Source organism: Capricornis sumatraensis, chromosome 3 (genome assembly GCF_032405125.1).
Source record: "Capricornis sumatraensis isolate serow.1 chromosome 3, serow.2, whole genome shotgun sequence".
Taxonomy (NCBI): domain Eukaryota; kingdom Metazoa; phylum Chordata; class Mammalia; order Artiodactyla; family Bovidae; genus Capricornis; species Capricornis sumatraensis.
In genome coordinates this window covers 99,459,250-99,481,197 of record NC_091071.1, presented here as the reverse complement: position 1 = coordinate 99,481,197, position 21,948 = coordinate 99,459,250, and the positions used below count along the sequence as shown (strand labels likewise).

At 34.8% G+C, this 21,948-nt stretch overlaps 1 protein-coding gene and 1 non-coding gene across 2 annotated transcripts in view; one reads left to right on the top strand and one right to left on the bottom strand.

The window, feature by feature from the left end:
• Positions 1-21,948, bottom strand: part of LRP1B (LDL receptor related protein 1B) — a 1,972,098-nt gene that overhangs the window by 1,739,590 nt on the left and 210,560 nt on the right. The window lies entirely within an intron of this gene.
• On the top strand, positions 1,067-1,139 carry TRNAS-GGA (transfer RNA serine (anticodon GGA)). The gene has a single exon. It is a non-coding gene; the product is annotated as a tRNA-Ser (tRNA).

Sequence of the window (21,948 nt, the reverse complement as noted above, 5' to 3'; positions counted from 1 at the left end):
TAAGTGATTAAATAAAAATACATAGATGTATGCCTATTAGAGGACAGACACTTTGTCATCATCTCATTTCAAAAGACAAATACTTGAATACTATTTTGTAGCAGTTAAGTGGAGCACTACAGAGGGGGCAACAAACAAACAAATGTGGACTCTAAAGAGAACTGAAAGCAGGTGTGCATTTTGCTTCTAGTATATACCACTGGTGTGGCTCCTGGGAAATAATTAAACCTGTCTAGATCTCAGTTTCCTTATATAGAAAATGAAGTAAAACACTTTTTCACTTGTAAAATTGTTTCAAGTACATAATATAATGAACATTTTCTGGCATTTTTACTACTATTAAATTTTTTGATCAATACTAAATATTTAAGGATGTATAGCAGTTACTTTAAAAACTATAGCAATGGAAAGGCTTATCCTCAGAGAATACTTACTTGCTCACATGCCTGGGCTCCATTGAACCTGACTTGTTCACCCTTCCTGAAACATTTTCTGGCTGAGCTTAGGAAACTATGTGTCTTCTCCTCCTCAAGGAATAGCTCAAGACTCATTTCCTTTATGAAGTTTGTCCAGGTTAAACACTGTTTGAATCAAATCATTGGCAACATTCCTAGAGCATATATGAAGATATCTTTTGAAATTCACCATAAGTCAATTTTAGAAAGAGGTAAGGCATAATAAGAAAGGAAAAGAATTAAAAAAAAAAAAAAAAAGGCCTTGTAGATCCTTGGAAGAAGGAATTATAGAACCTGATAACTATTATTATTTCATTAATTGATAAAGTCAATCTAATGCCATACTATCTTTGGAAATGTAACTACATCATCACATCATGGGCATGACATTTATTTTTATTTTAGTAAAATATCCAATAAAGTTTCCCACAATACTTATCACAAGGTTGGTAAGTGTTCAATAGTGGCCAACAGTCTGGAGTAGGACAATGGGGTTCCCCTAGTAAGTTCACTTCACATTTTACACTTCATTGTAGGCAGTAGAGGATTAGTAATGCGACTGAGAATATAGAAAATAGCCTTGCCAAATTTGCAAATATAATACTAGGGCTTCCCTGATGGCTCAGAGGTTAAAGTGTCTGCCTGGAATGCAGGAGACCCGGGTTCGATCCCTGGGTCGGGAAGATCCCCTGGAGAAGGAAATGGCAACCCACTCCAGTACTCTTGCCTGGAGAATCCCAGGGAGGGAGGAGCCTTGTAGGCTACAGTCCATGGGGTTGCAAAGAGTCGGACACGACTAAGCGGAATTCCTAATAAATCATGTGCTGGAAAATGGTATTATTTTTTTTAAATCCTAAAATAACTAAAAGCCAAATATAAGATTAAACATGAATGTCAAGTTTTATATTTAACTTAAAAAGTATAACTCAAATATGAGATTAATACCTTTAAGGCATGGCAGCCAAAATACACAGACATGAATGATACCCCTTCTTTTGCAAACAGCAATGACCCTAACCCCATCATAGTTGGCTTAAAAACACTGAAATTAATTTTGCTGAGCATCCTTCATGTTGGAAGAAACCAAAGGCCAAAAGTTTGTGAAATATATGTAATGTCTTTCCCAAGAAGGAATCCCCTCTCCTCTTATTCTTCTGTGCCACAGCTAAGTCAGGCTAGATTATTACAAAATATTAATCACTAAGTGGAACCAAAAGAGAACTGGAAAAAAATATAACACACAAATATTATTTTGTGTGTTATTTTGTTATTTTCCACATCTATCTTAAATGCAGAAACCACTTGCTAGACAAAGCTCTTTAGACACGTTATATATTAAAATGAAATGTTAAAATTGGTCTAAAAACTCAACTCCCCAAATTGAGTAGAAATGTTTTGTTTAATATTTTATAGTGAATAAGGTTTTTGAAACCTACCAAAATATTAAAAATTCTTATGTAGTAAAAGCAATTGAAAAACTGACAGTAAACTGTATATATGACTATGATGACAACTCTGCTAGTGAAAGTAAAAATCGCTCAGTTGTGTCTGACTCTTTGTAACCCCATGGACTATTTTATTCAGTCCATGGAATTCTCTAGGCCAGAATACTGGAATGGGTTGCTGTTCCCTTCTCCAGGAGATCTTCCCAACCTAGGGATCAAACCCAGGTCTCCCACATTGCAGGCAGATTTTTTACCAGCTGAGCCACCGGGGAAGCCCAAAAATACTGGAGTGGGTAGCCTATCCTTTCTCCAGCAGATCTTTCTGGCATGGGAATTAAACCGGGTTCTCCTGCATTGCAGGTGGATTCTTGACCAACTGAGCTACTAGGGAAGCCCTCAACTCTGCTAGAATATTCTCTCAAGAGAAACTTTCTAAAAGTGTTTTGAAAAGTATTCTACAGCCTTTAAAATATTATGTTTGGGTGGCAGGCAAGGAGTGATTTCTTTGTTTTTCTTTTATATATTTTAAAATTCTATTTTATAAAAACAAAGATAATAACATTGACTCCTATTTGTATGTATTGTACTTGCTGCTCTATTTGCATTATCTGTGCCATTATTTCATTTAACTCATCCTAAGAGATCATGAAAGTTATTCCAATTATTTTTATAGATGAAGAAACTGCGATGCATGAATCTATCTAGATTAGTGACTGAACATTAAGTATCATTACTATAATATTAATGACAATAATCCTGATAGTAATCCCTTGATTCAAAATCTGTTCACTTCTAAAGTGCAAAATTATCCTACAATATAAAATGATGTCTGACTTAGTTTGGTTTACAAGACAAAAATGTCATTTTATGTCAGTTAATTTATAATCAATAGTTTGAGGCATCTATGTCCTACATTTCAAACACTGAGATAGCTAGATAATACCTATTCTCAAAGTACTGATACAATGTTAGCAGTGTGACCTTAAACAAATTATATAACAATGAATAAATTTTTCATATGAAAATAAAAACAATCCATGTAGAACTTTTATAATAATATATATAAAAGGCCTGTATTAGTGATTATATTATCATCTGTTAGAAACTGTCCCCATGACTCTATATAATATCTCCTAACAAATATTCTATGTTATTCCTTTATTGTAGGACATAGTTGTAAAATATTTAAATAAGTGGAACTTCTCTTAATAAGGACTCACTTATCAATCCTGAACAAATTTGAACACAGTCCAGGGTCCTATATATGGGCTATGGGAGGAGGAACACTCTAGTCCCATCAGTCTCACCCAAGGTATTAATATCATTCTGTTATTCTGGGGTTTAACATTTATAAACTTGGTTGATGTGGTACCACTGTAACAAATCCACATGGGATAAGAGATCTTCATTCTTTATCATTAATTGGGAGGACACAATAGTTTCCGTTCTAGAAGCACTCTGGTTTTTCCCAAACAAGATATCTTTGGACTGTAGACTTCCAAACAGAAGAAGAGACCCACGTTGAATGCAGTGATGTCTGGGAATGAAACAAATTGCTGAAGTTACTTCTGCCTTGATCCACAATCTGTTAACATCCAGAAATACTGGCTTTTATTGCTGCTAAGGGATTGCTACATTCTTTTAGAAAGGAGCAATTCCAACATGAACATGAATGCTCAAATCCTTGTACTAAAATCTTTATTTTATTGTCTAAATTTGTAATCAGAGTGGAACAGAAATATTTTTAGAAAACAAGTTTAGAGAAGAACAAATTTTACACAGAAAAAGTAGATTGGACCTTTATAATAAGTTCTCCAAATGTTCCAAATGATTTTTTTAATCCAAAGAATTTTTTTCATTCCCTCATTATATATTTAGGAAATTGAAATGAATAAGACTTTTACTTCAATTAAAGCTTGATATGAGAAAGCAGGCCTTTTAAACATTTAACTAGATTTTCTAATACATAGGTAAGCAGTAATTTATAACAGGAATCCTCTTGTTCTAGATTTATATTAATTTACTTCATTGACATGACAGGTTAATTTAAGCAACTCCAGAGATGAAAACACAAATCTACTGTGTTATTGGATATATCTGAAGTCTGTAGTAACACAAAAATAATGACACTATTCATGAGGATACAGTAAGTAAATACCAATCATTATCATATCTGAATCTAAACACCAGAGTATTTCTATCAAACCTAAACTTGAATTTGACAAATGAGTAGATGAAATCATGTCAGGATCTTGACTGGTGAGGCATGTACAGATATTGTAGTGTTTAAACAGGGCAATTTTACTTAGACCAGTGATCTGGGAAGAGCAGCAATAAGAATACTGTGAAGAACTAAATTAAGTCCAACCTACGGAGGACGGAACGTATGGAGGAAACGTGGCTAATATATACTAGAAGGGAAAGGCTGGTGTTAACTGACCTTCTAAGTTATAAACCTGTATGGGGCATGGTTTTACACATGCTAAACTATATTGGGGATTGGAGGGGACATTAATGATGACAATGTCTAGATGCCTGAGAAATGTGTCACTATCTGAACCAGAATGTCAGAGATGATACTTTTCATTACCATAAAATGTATGAAATGAAACTACTGCATAATACTCATGGACTTGAGCCAGTAACCCAAACTAGGCTAAAGTTAAAACAAACCCTCTCAGAGGGGGTTACAAAAGTCACAGTGTCAACTTTTTTGTTTCTGAGGAAGAGCTAAAGCATGCCTGGTATGTTTCTCAGTATAGATATATACTGTGATTTACCTGCTTCCAGACTGAGGCACCAATTCTCTTCATGGAATCTCTACAGGTTTAATAACTTGGAGATGTCTTCACTGGGTTATTATTTTCTATAACTTCAGTGTTCCTGTCCATGCCATGTGTAAGATAGCCCAACTCTACTTGTGACGATGACTAGTCTTCTATTTCTAGAAAGATGCTTTTGATTAAAAATAAGTTCTCAGGTGACATCAGGCATCCCTGAACTTAAATGATTTCTTATTCTCAATATTGAAGCTGGATATCAATTCCCAGTCCAATCTTTATATAGTTGTTGCTTCCCTCTAAATCTAAAAGGGTAAGAATAAAAAAAGCTCCTCATTCCTTGAGTCTGCTGCTAGTCTTTTCAAGTCCTTCAAGCATCAGTAATCATTTTATTATAGAATTCACACATCTAAAGAAAAGCATCACATACTCTCAAAGCATCATAAACATTCTGTTTTACTATTTGATCACAATAGTTTGAATAAAGTGATGAATCTGTGAGCTAAACATGATTATATCTCTCTATATTTTTTAATAGTGAAAAATTTTAAGTATGTTATATGATGGTACTGAAATGAGAATAGTTTTAAAATTTTAGTCTTCATCTTTTGAACATAACATATAAGAATATTAGTGTTAGAAAAAAGATTACTTAGAAAAACATAATTAATGGAATTTAAATAAAAGATAAAAGCTTTATGTAACTGGCAGCATTTTCACAACTTTTAGATGAGTTTCTATAACATTTTTGTAGTATTTTTGATTCAATCATTTTAGTAAAATCCCCAATACTATGATTACCCACTAGTCACTGAAATATTTAAACTCTGAAGCAGATGTATGCCATGACATTTTCTTTATACTCACCCTTTCAACAGGAGAAAAATGCTTTACCTTTGAAATTTTTAATGGAATCATATGTTGAAAAAGTTAACAAAGTATTTGGAATTGAACTCAGTATACTTGTCTTTAAGTTTCTCTCTAACAACTATACTAGTAGAGGGGATTGGTTAATATCCTCCATTAGTTGTTTGAATTTGTAGCATTAAAAAAAATGAATTTAAGTTAGAAAATTCAGATGATAAACTGTGCTTTAATATTAAAAACATTAAAAAATGCTTGCAGACTAATTTTCCTTACATCTTAAATTTATCTCAAGATCTTTTCATATCAATAGTCTTAGAATATGATGAATACCACAATAAAATTGCTGTGAACTGAGTTCACCAACTATAGAACGTTTCACAAGCTATTTCTAAGAATTGGAAATTATTAGTGACTAATGTGTTAATTAGAAGGCTATTTCATAAACTAGAAAATAGATTTTACTTCTAAGAATATCAGATTTGCTCTAACTATATCAAATGAATGGTTCTCTGACTTTGCCCCTATCTGCTACTAAGTATTTTCATTGTCAGTTAGTCCTGGACAGACTGTTTAGAAGAAAGTACATTACTTTAAAGTTCATCCCAAAAAACAAATAACTGAAGAGAAAAGGGATTTAAATATTTGCCAGCAAGGATCTAAGCACAGTGTTTACACAGGCTTGAAAACTGGGGATGCAACAATTTCATATTTTATCGATAATACCAAGCATTACTGATTTTTTTAAAGAGCAGTTTTTTTGTGTGTTATTTAACTTGTTTCAGATGAACTTCTATTTAGGACACGGTCATCTTTTTCCCAACATTTTCAAATTTCACAACACACACTAATCGTAACTGATTAAAATGGGCATCATAACTTCTGCAAAAACAGAGTATGACTTTTCCAGCAGTATACATCAAGCTTAGTGAAAAAAAAAAAAAAAATCAAATGAATTGTTATTCTGTATATAATAAAGGAATATAATTTGTTTTTATATTGGTACTAGTCTTAACCTAAGTATTTAAAAATCAATACTAATTTTAAATTTAATGGCATCCATAAAGGTCTTTATGTAGTAAGTTTAATTTCTGTGTTGTAGTTACAAATGCTTTTTTAACTACATGGGGAATTTTTAAAGGGCAGAAGATAATTTAAAGGTGTTATTTACATGAATGTAAAAGCCCCTAAAGTGAAGAAATCTTTTGTAAGAAACTCCAAGATTTGCTTGACTCTGGAAGCCTAGTGTACTTAAGCTGTTTCCTTGTTAAGAATGCAACATCAAAATGCAGTCCTGTAAGAGTTTAAACACCTGATACTGCTCCTTGGGGTACCACCATCCAGATTCCCATTTAATTGACTTTTCTTCTTTCCTCTGCCTTAGTTTGGTGTCTGTTCGAAGTTTTGCACAGACTAATGCTTCTCACAGGAAGCTGTGGATTAGAATGACCTGCTGCTGCTGCTGCTAAGTTGCTTCAGTCATGCCCGACTCTGTGTGACCCCATAGACGGCAGCCCACCAGGCTCCCCCATCCCTGGGATTCTCCAGGCAAGAACACTGGAGTGGGTTGCCATTTCCTTCTCCAATACATGAAAGTGAAAAGTCAAAGTGAAGTCGCTCGGTCGTGTCTGACTCCTAGCAACCTCATGGACTGCAGCCCACCAGGCTCCTCTGTCCATGGGATTTTCCAGGCAAGAGTACTGGAGTTAGAATGACCTAAATAGCTTTTAAAAACTCACTGTCCACTCCATCAGTTCAGTCACTCAGTCGTGTTCGGCTCTTTGCGACCCACACTCCAAATAAATTTGAAGAGTGGCTGTGTGTGTAGTGGTGGTGAAGCTCGGGTGGGAGTGCTAGAAGTGGGGGTTGTCAGGCACTGGTATTTTTAGAAAATATCCCAGATAATTCTGATGTGTGGCACCTCTTCAGAATCACTCCCCTGGATAATTTTTTTTAAATTTAATTTCTCCTGTTCAAGTTGCATTCTCCAAAGACCCCATAACCTGCTTCATTTTCTTATCTGCAACCATGTATGTCTACCAGTTTTCATCAGAATACTCATCTCATCTGTATCCTGAGTACATATTTGGGTCAAGCATGGCTTCTCAGGCCCAGGCTTGTGTGTACACGTGTCCATGTATGCACACACATGTCCATGTGTGCCTAGTTGCTCTGTCATGTCCAACTCTTTGTGGCCCCATGAACTGTGGCCTGCCAGACTCCTCTGTCCATGGGATTTTCCTGGCAAGGATACTGGAGTGGGTTGCCATTTCCTTCTCCAGGGTATCTTTCTGACCCAGGGACTGAAACTGCTTCTCCTGTATCTCCTTCATTGGCAGGTATATTCTTTACCACTGAGCAATCTGGGAAGCCCTGTTCCAAAGAGCAGCTAATTCTTTTTCACTTGAACTGTTTTCTTTGGACTACTGTAATAGTGTGGTAACCTATCTCACATTTTTCACTCTTGTACTATATAGCCATTCCCCTGCAGCAGTGAGGGTAACATTTTAATGTGAAAATAGCATCGAGCTACTTCCTTATTGAAAATTCTCCAGATGACTTCCCACCGAGATCTCAATTCACAGACTTCATGGTGAACATTGTCCTACCGACCCACTGACTAGTACTGTCCTTCAACTGAGATCACTGTATAAAACCATTCTATTTTCTTCATAGCACTGATATCTAAATAAGTATGTCTTATTTGCTTTTTTTCAAATCTCACAGAAATTCAGCACCATGAAATCCAGTAATCTGTCCATTTCATTCACTTTGTGACCCTAATTCCTGAGACTAAGCATGCACAGAATAGGTACTTCAACTGATAATCCCCAAGAAAAGAGCAAGTCATTTCTAATTCAGACTTCTCCATGCCAGGTCATAGCTACCTAGTCACAGCCCCTCCAACATGCTCTATCTCAATCATTGCAAACATAGTTACCTGTTGGTCACCAGAGAATTTATAGTTTTTTGCTTCTTATTTTTATCCATGAGTGAAAAGTAAGAAACTGAATTCACAAGTCATATCCCTAGAGTCTTCCTGAGAATCTCATTTCCTGGAGACTGTCCCCAGGCTCTTACATTTCTGACCTCTAAGATCTGTAAAGCAGTGAATAAAATCCCGTCAGATTACTTCACATTAGCACAGATAATTGAGAGTTAACAAGACACTATTGTCTTTCCAGGTGACCAAGTTACTTCCTTTAAGCAGTTAAAGAGATGTTACAGATTTGGAACTGGCATGGATTCTTGTAGTCAACAGAAAATAATTCAAAAAATAAATATTTCAAAGAATGTATTGACAACTGGATGACTCAAACATTTATGTATCTCTCCAAATACCCACTCGTCAACCTATAATACAATCATATTTAGGATAAAGTTTAGAATTTTGTCCAACCTCTGAATGATAATTAGAATGTGCAGGGAACTGGCCCTAGGATATAACTCCTATGTGTGTTTCAAAAGTCTCCAAAAGTCTCCCTGTTGACATAGTTTACGTGGATTCCTCTAAAGACACAGGGTTAAATCAGAAATTCCACTCTTTACTGGCACTAAATAAGAATTCTTTAAATCCAATAGATGTGAACAAATTAGACAAAAGTGTCATAACTCTAACTTGCAATTGACTGTATGAAACATTGAGATATCCAACCTTAATTTTATTAATTGCAACCTTTGAAAGACTAAAATGAAATAACTATATTTATTGATCCTCAGAAAAGAACTTAAAACAGATCTGCTTCTAGACCAGTCACATTCTGCTGGTCTTCCTCTTGCCTCCTGTTCAGCTTTTTTAGAGAGGAACTTAATATGAAATCATATACCTTGACAGATAGAATATACAATATTCTAGAAGTTTGGATTAGAAATTTAGGAATTTGAGAGCTAGGAATTTTATTTACTTCTTTTTAAGGGTAGCCTTAAAAAGAGTACTTCTTTAAGGGTACCCTTTTTAAGGGTATCCTTCTTTTTAAGGATATTTTCTCCAAATATCTCATTTTCAATAGGAAATATATGACTCCTAATGCAGGTTTGAACTTTCTTTTCTAATACAAGAGAACTATACCAAACTTGTATATCCTCTTATAATAGGAAGAGAATAGAGATGAGGGCAGGTTAACCATCTCTTACTTTGGTGTAATACAAAGGCTGTATTTGGATAATTCCTCATATTGAATATTTTACACTTGCTTAAGTAATTAAAGTAGAGAAAACGCATAGAATCTACTTCAAACAGTTTTTAAGTGTGACATGATAAAACAGATTGTTTAAAAGTGTAAACAAGGAATACAGGCCATATAAAAGACATGGCTATTAGACTTCTAAATGTATAATAGGTACTTACAAACAAAAATATAAATATTCTAATTTAAATACCTCAGCTGCATGATACTGGATGCTTGGGGCTGGTGCACTTAGATGACTCAGAGGGATGGTATGGGGAGGGAGGAGGGAGGGGGGTTCAGGATGGAGAAGACGTGTATACCTGTGGTGGATTCATGTTGATGTATGGCAAAACCAATACAATATTGTACAGTAATTAACCTCCAATTAAAATAAATAAATTTATATTAAAAAAAACACTAGACAGCAAAAAAAAAAAAAAAGAAATATAAAAGAAAGACAAATCACTAAGCTTTGAGGAAAATATTTAAACTAAAAAACACATAAACACAAACATATCTTATTTCAAATATTATACTGACAAAAATGAAAACTAAATTGCCCCTCAGTATCTGGATTCTGAAAAAATATATTCTCACACAAAATTTCAGAAAGCTCCAAAAATAAAAATTTGAATTTGCCACACACTGGTGACCATTTACATAGTATTTACATTGTGTCTACAACTATTTACATAGCCATTTACATTGTCTTTGGAATTATAAATAATTTGAGCTCTGGGGCTTGCTCAGTCACATCCCACTCTGCAACCCCATCAACTGTAGCCCTCCAGGCTCCTCAGTCCACGGATTCTCGAGGTAAGAATACTGGAATGGGTTGCTATGTTCTCCTTCAGAAGATCTTCCTGATTGAGGGATTGAACCCTTGTCTCCTGCATTGGCAGGTGGATTCCTTATTACTTGAGTCAAGATTTAAAGTATAGGAGAAAATAAGTAGATTACCTGCAAACACTACACCATTTTATATAAAGGACTTTAGCATGCACACATGTTGATGTGGGAGGAACCAGATTTCCCTCACATACCAATAAATGACTGCAGCAATATTACTACTCAGTCTTGATAGAGAGAATCTGGCTCACTGATATTGAGGAGGTCACAAAGTAAAACCTTTCTGAAGAGCAGTAATTCAGCAACATATATCAAGAGTCTTAAAAAATGTTATTTTGAATCACAGATTTTCTTGCCAGGATTTTATTCTGAAGTAATATGTAGACATTTGAAAAATGATGAAGAATGTTTATAATATTTATAACTATTTATAATAAATATTTGAATACATATAAATATCTAGAAAAAGCTGGTTAATTAATTCCTATTCTCCCCATAGAATAGAATCCATAGAGTAAAATCCATAGATTGGAATTCAAAGTGTGGTTTCCAAATTTACTTGTTTATTGGCTCTTCAAATGTATAGATTCACACAAATTAAACAAATATGTAATAGCATATACTATGTGAATAGTTTTAAAATATGTAGTTGCATATATCTAACTAAATATATAAGGAAAATGACAAATATATAAAAAGGTAGAATTTTATGAAACTTACAAATTTGCCTTGAATTTCTTTTCTATATTATTGATGGCTGGAAATAATAGCTTTTATTCAACAAAACATATTACCTGCAAAAATCCCTGTTTATTAACAATTGTCTTCGCTTGACCTTCTTGTGCATCCGTTTTACCAGAATTTTCAGGATTATTAATGTCTCCATAAATGTCAAGTGTTTAAATCAGTATGTGGATATTTGAAAACAAATTTGAGTTGAAATTATCAAACTGTGGCTATAAGCTTATTTCCTTTTCCTAGCAAGGCAACCACACAGATCACCCCAATGCAAGAGTACTTGACTTTAATGAGTTCAAATGATTTGACCAGCACCATACAATTTAAAAATGTTAGAACTGGGAATTAAGTCAATTTCCCAAAGACATTCATCCAAGACTTAAATTTCGATTTATTTAATTATTTTGGAATGAAAAGCAATGTTAAAGTAGTAAAGTATTTTATTTATTTCATAAGTGATTCAATCTCTGTTTATATATATATGCACATATATTAATTTGTATCTGTCTATATCCATACACACAAATCCATATATACACATAGTATATGCACACATTCATTACTCAATGTGGACAGAAAATAAAGCTATTATTTTTGCCTTTTAGAATTATTTAATATTTATACATTTTCTAGTTTTAATTTTACAAATAAAAACATTTAAAATACAAGTTATGTTAACCTTCATCTTAATTAAATGACAAATGAAAAGCAGTAATAATTACTAGCAGAAGTATTTTTAAAACTCCAAGGAAATATGTTAAAAAGAGCTTTTCAAAACTCTTACTATCAATTTAAAACAAAAACCACTTTAAAGTCCTTGGCCATTCAATACATTTCAGGAGACCCAGACACTCCCTAAGTGAGCTTCCTTCATCAGCAACAGATGATTGAGGATTTGTAAGCTAAACAATCAGCCTAACACAGATCTACTGAACCAGAATCTGCATTCCACAAGATCTCCCCGGGAATGGACGCAGTTTAAAGACTGAGAAATACTGAGAGAGAGTAATAACAATGACAATGAAATTAAAGATCAACAAGTTCATGAGATTTGGTGCCTTTATTAGTTAAGGAGCAGTCAAAGTTTCCTGTACTAATTCTCCTTTAGTTTTCCCCCTTCAACAGTTCCTCACAGCTTACAGGTCTCATTTTTTACTTGCCACTTTCAACGTCCTTGCAGTACCTACCAGAAAGACAATGTGTGAAGCCCCCCACCCCCAAACCCCACCAAAAAAAAACTTAAAAAGAGAAAAAAGACCTCAAGAGTGACACATATTGAGGGCATTTTAAGCTTCTTTAGAGCCAGGAAGTGAATCAAATAGCGTGTGGTTGTATTTACAAATTATGCCAATTCAGCAGCTGCAATTTACAAAGATTATAAGGCCTTTAAATGTGTCATTGACCTACATATTCATACCTAGACAAGAGCAGTTTTTTTTTTTTTAACCAGCATTTTAGGATTATTAAATTTATAACAACTCAATATTATACATTCCTTTCAAACTAAAAATAAATCACAAGTCACATTGCTTTGTATAATCCACCTTATAAATTCATATTATTTTAGCCTCAATATTTCTTATAATTTCAGAACCATGTATAAAAAATCTAGAAGTCTGAATTTTCAAAGCTGATCAAAATGTATTTATATTTAATTAATTCTTAAGTTTTTCACAAGTCCATTCTAAATTAGTCATTTATGTAGAGAATATATATGTACATATATACACTAACTGAAATACTCAATGATAAATTATTATAAACATGTGAAAATAAGTATCAATAGTTAATCACTACAAGAAATCTTGAATTCAAAAATTCAGTGATTTAACTAAGTGTATATTTGCTCATCTCTTTATCAATTGATTGCTGGCTATAAACCAGATATTCTACTTGACTCACAACAAAGTCCTATATTTGAGAAATGTATAGCCTGATAGAGATAACTTTCATTTGATGTTTAACAGATATTTTTATTTAATTTATTCTTTCCTTTTAGTTGTATGTAATGACAAAAAATATATTTTTTTGGAAACGTTTATAGGAAAGAACATAAGTACCCAGAAGAAAATGGATTTTAAATGAGTTGAGAAATTCATTCTCCCCTTAAACTTCTGTTTTAGAAATAAAGGCTTTTGATGTATCAAAGGTTTAAGGGGCATCCTACTATATAGCACAGGGAACTATATTCAGTATCCTGTGATAAACCATAGTGGACAATATGAAGAGTGTACACATTTATGTATAACTAGGAATTTTGTACAGTAGATATTAATACTGTAAACCAACTAGACTTCCATTTTAAATATTTCAAAGTGCAGAATTTAAATCAAACCTGTCTGTTGTGGCAAGCCAAATCACAAGTTAAATATGCTGATAAATTTCCAAGAGGGCTTTGAAGAAATGCAAAAATCAGACAAGTACCATCACTCTGAAGAATGAATATTTAAAAAAAAAAAAAAAGAAAATCCTCCAAAAACTGTTTGCAACCCTTAATAGAAGGAAAGAGTCCAGACTGTTGAACAACAGAAAGTCATGATGAAAAAAGAAATTGAGATGAAAAGATCATATGAAAGGAAGTAAAGCAGAGAATGAAATTAGGAAAAGTAAAGGAAGTTCTAAACTTTCTTGCAGAGTTAAAGTGTAAATGAAAGGTAAAGCTTGTATTGTAGAACAAAATCAGAATATGAAACATAACCTTGAGATGCTCTACTAGAATGCCGAATAGAAAGGAAAAAATGAATAAATTAAGGAATTAGATCAGAGTTCTGAATAGGGATAGGCTATCACTTGTGAATTATTAGTAGTATTATTGATGAAATAGTTGGAAATATTGAACAATGAAAATATTCAAAGACAGAAGAAAGTTAAGCCTTTAAATATCTGCTATTTATGTAGTCAAACAGAGGCAAAATAATTGAACAGAAAATCTAAAATAAACCATGTGAAATATTAAACAAAACTAAGTCTCTAGGTAGGATAAAAACAAGCAAATCATCAGGAACAGAAAAAAAAAAAGAATGGTCTTTAAGACATTATTGAGATTATAATTAAGTAAAATCTTCAAGCTACTTTAGAGAAAGCTACACGCCAAAAGCAATGGAAGAATATACTTTGATAAGAAAACAAACTATACATGCACTTAAAAGAAAAGGAAAATCCTATAAAATTTAGAGTTTGAAAACAGAGCTTTGCTACCAAATAGTAGTATGCCCTCCAAGCACTTTAATTATAAAAATGTATTATAAATATAGCTATGAAAAAAAGCCAAGTAAAAGTTTTGGCAAGTAAAAATATTGTAATATAATTATTTTATTATAAAATCCTAATTATATCCATAAGAACCAGCAGTAGATTATGGAAATAGAATTCTTATAACAACTTATTTCAAACAGAAAAATCTCTAGAATTACAACTTTATTTTTATTGTGACAACTGAAGTACAGTAACTGTGACTTTGAAAAAGAAAGATAAGTAAAAGTTGAGTTTTAAATGAAACCAAACCTTTCAGAAAAGATTTTTTCATATTGAATTGACAATATTGATGGAGATAATATTGAAAGGGGAAGTTAATTTGATAACATCCATTACTATGCATAAAAAATTTGCTTCCTTTTGACATGGTGATTCTACTTCTCATGACTGGTACAAAACAGAAGTGAATGCAAAATACTTGTTCTATGATTTTCATGATAGAATTGAACAGTGATTGGACATAAACATTGTCCACCTATAGGCATACCTCTTCTTTTTATTGCATTTCACTTTATTGTGCTTCACAGACATTGTGCTTTATTTTTGAGACAACCTCACATTGAGCAAGTCTAGTGGTTAACATTTTTCCAATAGCATTTGCCTGATTTGAGTCTCAGTATCACATTTTTGGAAAATTTCAGGCATTTTCATTATTATACCATTTGTCACAGCTATTATTGATCTTTGATGTCGCTACTATAATTGTTCTGGGGCACCAGGAACTGTATGGCAAATTTAATTAATAAATGCTTTGTATGTTCTGACTGCTCCATCAACTGGCCATTCCCTATTTTTTCTCTCTCTGTTCTGGGCTGTCTACTCTCTCTAAGACAGCAATATAGAAATTAAGCCAATTAATAATACCACAATGGCCTCTGAGTTTTCAAATGAAAGAAAAACTAATAGACCCAACATACATATGTAAACACATATGTCTTATAGACATGTCTTTTATTCCCAGTGTATAAAATGAGAAGTGTGTAAGTTAGGGCCTGCCTTTAAATTAGATGCAGGAAAGATATCCAGAGGGAGAGAATGAGTGTACTTCCAAACAATTCTTGATGAGAAATCTCTCAGGTGTGCCAGTGTATAATTGGATATATGTACTAGAGGTTGAAGATATGAAGGCTAATTTTGACCTCCATATAATTTTTCTTTTAAGTACCCTTCTCCAGAAGGTTAATGGGGCATTTATAGGGGGGAAATGTTTTGGAACTAATAAATATAGATTACATTAAAAACAAGTACTCAGCCTAAATGACCTAGAGAAGATATAAATAGAGGAAAATCATGGTGAAAAATGAAAAAGGAAAAACAAAGACCTAAGAAAATTACCTCTATCTCAGTTAATTTAAATAAATACAGTTTATTTATACATAGTTTCACACATTTTGGTTAAATATGGAAATGTTACAAAGTCAGTTTAAAAAGTCCCATAATAGTGTGCATACCTATAGCTACAACTTGATAACAGAAATTATTGTATCTGATCAGCTTTTTATTTTCTATTTTAAAATAATGATATTTTAAGAAATTAGCGCTTTGGTGCTTAGGGAATACTACTGTCAAAATGGGTGCAAAGTCTCCTAATCCTGTTAAGATTTTAAAATGAGTTCCTTGGGAAAGCTTTAACTAGAGATGCAAATTCTGCCAAGGAGAATGAGGCAAAGGCTGCCATTTTACATCAGGAATTGAGGAAGGCATCATAGGTAAGTTTTTCCCCACAAGTGAAATAAATTTCATATAACACCCATGAAATTGAGATTGTAAAATTATCTAGCATTTAATATACAGCTTGACAACAACAAATATATATATTTAGAATATTTTAAAAGCAAATCATACTCTTCATACTGTCATGGTCAACAAAAGAGTCCAAAATGCAGTACTTGGATGCAATCTCAAAAACAACAGAATGATCTCTGTTCATTTCCCAGGCAAACCATTCAATATCACAGTAATCCAAGTCTATGCCCCAACCAGTAATGCTGAAGAAGCTGATGTTGAACGGTTCTATGAAGACCTACAAGACCTTTTAGAACTAACACCCAAAAAAGATGTCCTTTTCATTATAGGAGACTGGAATGCAAAAGTAGGAATCAAGAAACACCTGGAGGACTGGGCAAATTTGGCCTTGGCCTTGGAATGAAGCAGGGCAAACGCTAATAGAGTTTTGCCAAGAAATTGCACTGGTCATAGCAAACACCCTCTTCCAACAACACAAGAGAAGACTCTACACATGGACATCACCAGATGGTCAACACCGAAATCAGACTGATTATCTTCTTTGCAGCCAAAGATGGAGAAGCTCTATACAGTCAGCAAAAACAAGACCAGGAGCTGACTGTGGCTCAGATCATGAACTCCTTATTACCAAATTCAGACTTAAATTGAAGAAAGTGGGGAAAACCACTAGACCATTCAGGTATGACCTAAATCAAATCCCTTATGATTATACAGTGGAAGTGAGAAATAGATTTAAGGGACTAGATCTGATAGATAGAGTGCCTGATGAATGAACTATGGATGGAGGTTCATGACATTGTACAGGAGACAGGGATCAAGACAATCCCCATGGAAAAGAAATGCAAAAAAGCAAAATGGCTCTCTGAGGAGGCCTTCCAAATAGCTGTGAAAAGAAGAGAAGCGAAAAGCAAAGGAGAAAAGGAAAGATATAAGTACCTGAATGCAGTGTTCCAAATAATAGCAAGAAGAGATAAGAAAGCCTTCCTCAGCGATCAATGCAAAGAAATGGAGGAAAACAGAATGGGAAAGACTAGAGATCTCTTCAAGAAAAGCAAGATACCAAGGGAACATTTCATGCAAAGATGGGCTTAATAAAGGACAGAAATGGTATGGACCTAACAGAAGCAGAAGATATTAAGAAGAAGTGGCAAGAATACACAGAAGAACTGTACAAAAGAAGATCTTCATGACCAAGATAATCACGATGGTGTGATCACTCACCTAGAGCCAGACATCTTGGAATGTGAAGTCAAGTGGGCCTTAGAAAGCATCACTACGAACAAAGCTAGTGGAGGTGATGGAATTCCAGTTGAGCTATTTCAAATCCTGAAGGATGATGCTGTGAAAGTGCGGCACTCAATATGCCAGCAAATTTGGAAAACTCAACAGTGCCCACAGGACTGGAAAAGGTCAGTTTTCATTCCAATCCCAAAGAAAGGCAATGCCAAAGAATGCTCAAACTACCACACAGTTGCACTCATCTCACACGCTAGTAAAGTGATGCTCAAAATTCTCCAAGCCAGGCTTCAGCAATACGTGAACTGTGAACTTCCAGATGTTCAAGCTGGTTTTAAAAAAGGCAGAGGAACCAGAGATCAAATTGCCAATATCCGCTGGATCATAGAAAAAGCAAGAGGAAAAAAAAAACAAAAAAAACCCACAAACATCTATTTCTGCTTTATTGACTATGCCAAAGCCTTTGACTGTGTGGATCACAAGAAACTGTGGAAAATTCTGAAAGAGATGGGAATACCAGACCACCTGACTTGCCTCTTGAGAAACCTATATGCAGGTCAGGAAGCAACAGTTAGAACTGGACATGGAACAACAGACTGGTTCCAAATAGGAAAAGGAGTACGTCAAGGCTGTATATTGTCACCCTGCTTGTTTAACTTATATGCAGAGTACATCATGAGAAATGCTGGACTGGAAGAAACACAAGCTGGAATCAAGATTGCCAGGAGAAATATCAATAACCTCAGATATGCAGATGACACCACCCTTATGACAAAGTGAAGAGGAACTAAAAAGCCTCTTGATGAAAGTGAAAGAGGAGAGCAAAAAAGTTGGCTTAAAGCTCAACATTCATGAAATGAAGATCATGGCATCTGGTCCCATCACTTCATGGGAAATAGATGGGGAAACAGTGAAAACAGCGTCAGACTTTATTTTTTGGGGCTCCAAAATCACTGTAGATCATGACTGCAGCCATGAAATTAAGAGACGCTTACTCCTTGGAAGGAAAGTTATGACCAACCTAGATAGCATATTGCAAAGCAGAGAAATTACTTTGTCAAGAAAGGTCCATCTATTGAAGGCTATGGTTTTTCCAGTGGTCATGTATGGATTGTGAGAGTTGGACTGTGAAGAAGGCTGAGCACTGAAGAATTGATGCTTTTGAACTGTGGTGTTGGAGAAGACTCTTGAGAGTCCCTTGGACTGCAAGGAGACCCAACCAGTCCATCCTAAAGGAGATCAGCCCTGGATATTCTTTGGAAGGAATGATGCTAAAGCTGAAACCCCAGTACTTTGGCCACCTCATGCAAAGAGTTGACTCATTGGAAAAGACTCTGATGCTGGGAGGGATTGGGGGCAGGAGGAAAAGGGACGACAAAGGATGAAATGGCTGGATGGCATCACCGACTCAATGGAGGCAAGTTTGAGTGAACTCCGGGAGATGGTGATGGACAGGGAGGCCTGGCATGCTGCAATTCATGGGGTCGCAAAGAGTCGGACACGACTGAGATACTGAACTGAAAAGCAAATCATCCATGTTTAATGAAACAATAGAGTTAAGAGCAGAATTATGATCTTCTGAATATTTTATAATCTTTTCACTTATTTTAGTCAAATAGGTTTTCACTTATAAATAGCTTTCTTTTTTAGCTGCAGGCATTATATCAAGCTTTCTCTGCTTAGTTCAGACAAGCTTAATTAAGGCCAACTTGCTCAGTCTTCAATTCAAGGACTAAGAAACCACTAGTTTCAGGTGGAGGCAATACAGAGAACTGATACATGCACATACACAATTGATTTTTATTCAGCCATAAAAAAACAGGAAATCCTAGGATTTGCAACATGAACTGACTTTGAATGCATCCATTTCAGTCTCTCAGTCATTTCCAACTCTTTGCGACCCCATGGACTGCAGCACGCCAGGCCTCCCTGTCCATCACCAACTCTAGGAGTTTAACCCAAACTCAGGTCCTCTGAGTCGGTGATGCCATCCAACCATCTCATCCTCTAATGTCCCCTTCTCCTCCTGCCCTCAATCTTTCCCAGAATCAGGGTCTTTTCCAACGAGTCAGCTCTTCTCATCAGATGGCCAAAGTATTGGAATTTCAGCTTTAGCATCAGCATCAGCCCTTCCAATGAATATTCAGGGTTGATCTCCTTCAGAATAGACTGGTTGGATCTCCTTGCAGTCCAAGGGACTCTCAAGAGTCTTCTCCAACACCACAGTTCAAAAGTATTAATTCTTCAGTGCTCAGCTTTCTTCATAGTCCAACTCTCACATCCATATATGACTACTGGAAAAACCATAGCCTTAACTATATGCTAAGTTAAAAACTCAGAGAATGCAAATACTGTAACATCTCATTTAGATGTGAAATCTAGAAAAAAACAACCAGCCAAACCAATACCACTTAACTCAAAAACCTGATCAGGTTTGTGGTTACCAGATGTGGGGGATGGGATGGGGATTGAAGAAAGGTATAGATTTCCACTTATAAGATTAAAAAACAGGTATATTAGGGTTATAAAGTAGAACATGACAACTATAGTTACACAACTATAGGAAAGCTAAGAGTGCAAATTTTATGAGTTTTTTCTCATAAGGAGACAAATTTTTCTTTTTAACCATATGCATATGAGATCATGCATGTTAACTAAACCTATTGTAGTAACTATTTCACAATATATGTAAGTCAAACCATCATGCTGTATATCTTAAACTTATGATGTATTTTATTTCTCATTAAAACTGGAAACAAAATCAAACCAACCAACAAAAAGAAACAGAGACCAGGCAAAATTCTACATGATGTCTGGAAAATTATTAGGTAAAAAATCTCATAAAACATCTTAGGAGCTAATCAAGTGAGACAATGGATAAATTGGGCCATTTGCCCAGAAAGAAACTTTTACTCACAGGAGCTGTGATTCTAGGACCATTCAAGGTGTTTAACTCATAAGGCAGGAAAAGCCACTTATGGTAGGTCAGCATCTTCAGAGAGAATTTATAAATGGTGGTTCTTTCCTCTCTCATTTCAAGTTCCAGTTCAGCCGCTCAGTCATGTCCAACTCTTTGCAACCCCATGACTGCAGCACATCAGGCTTCCCTGTGCATCACCGACTCCCTCATTTCAGTGACCCTCAACTGTGGTTTTCAGACCACGACCAGTAGCACCTCCTAGGAACTTGTTACAAGTTTACAACCCTTGCTTGTGTGACTATGTGCTTGCCTGCTCCTGACTTAAATAATCAGAAACTCTGGGGGTGGGCCTAGTGTTCTTTGGTTTAACAAGTCTTCCAGGTGATTCTAAGGATCAATTAAGTTTGAAAAGCACTGCTTGAGTTGAATTTTCAGGGAACCCAATTTCTCCTCTAAAGAAGGATGTGAAAAAAAAAAAAAAAAAAAAAACACCAAACACCTCTCTATTCCTTTTTTTCCCTAGCCGTTCCTACATCATTCCCTTAGTTCCTTGTGTACTTTCCATTACAGATTCCTTAGCTATGCTTATAAGTACACAATACAAAATTAAAGTCTGAAAAGTTAGCTAGATCTATTTTTCATGAAAGACAATCAAATAATGATAGAAAGGAAATCAAGAAATCAAAGGAAAGAGAGGAGTATGAATTTTCAACTAAACTTGGCAAAATTATCTTGAGGCAAAAATTAACAAAAAGTAAGAAAAGCCCAGGACAATCAACAAATTTTGGTGACAGTGATTACATATGTTATCTACTGACAATACAAAAGGCTGTCTTTTGTGTATCCTGATTTCTGTGAAATTTCTACTGTTGCTCTAGGTACAGGAGAAACTTTCCTGTAATAAGGTCCTACCTTCAAACGGAGGCAGGTGCATTTTCAAGGCTGGTATTACATTTCAGCTAATGTTCTCAGCACTGGGAGTTGTCTAAAGTGGTTAGCTTGGAAGAATCGGAGCAGAAAGCAGGCACTGGCTTTCTAGAGGACTTCATTTAAAACTCATCTCCCAAGCAAGACTGACAGAAGTCTTTCAGTTTCTCCTCAAGAGTCCTCAAGAACAGAGATGCCTCTCTCCATCAGAAAATGAAGAGAAGCAAATCAAAACTAATGCACTAATGCACAATAGGACAGAAAAAAGTGCCTTTACAAAGGCCTGCTTTGATGCTTACAAGGGGCTTCAATCATGGCAGCGAAAATCCTTTTGGCTCTGTGTGAATGTCTTTTACATCTCTCTCTCTCTCTTTCTCTCTCTCTTTTTTTCCCCAATAGTAGAAAGTCATTATCCCTCTCTTACTATTTTTTAAACCACATTAGCAACTACCATGACAACAGGAAGCCTCATACACATGCTATGTTTGATCCTTCCTCTGAACTTATACCAGCTGTTTGAGAGTACAAGAAAACAAACCCCTCAAATATGATTTTATTAATTAT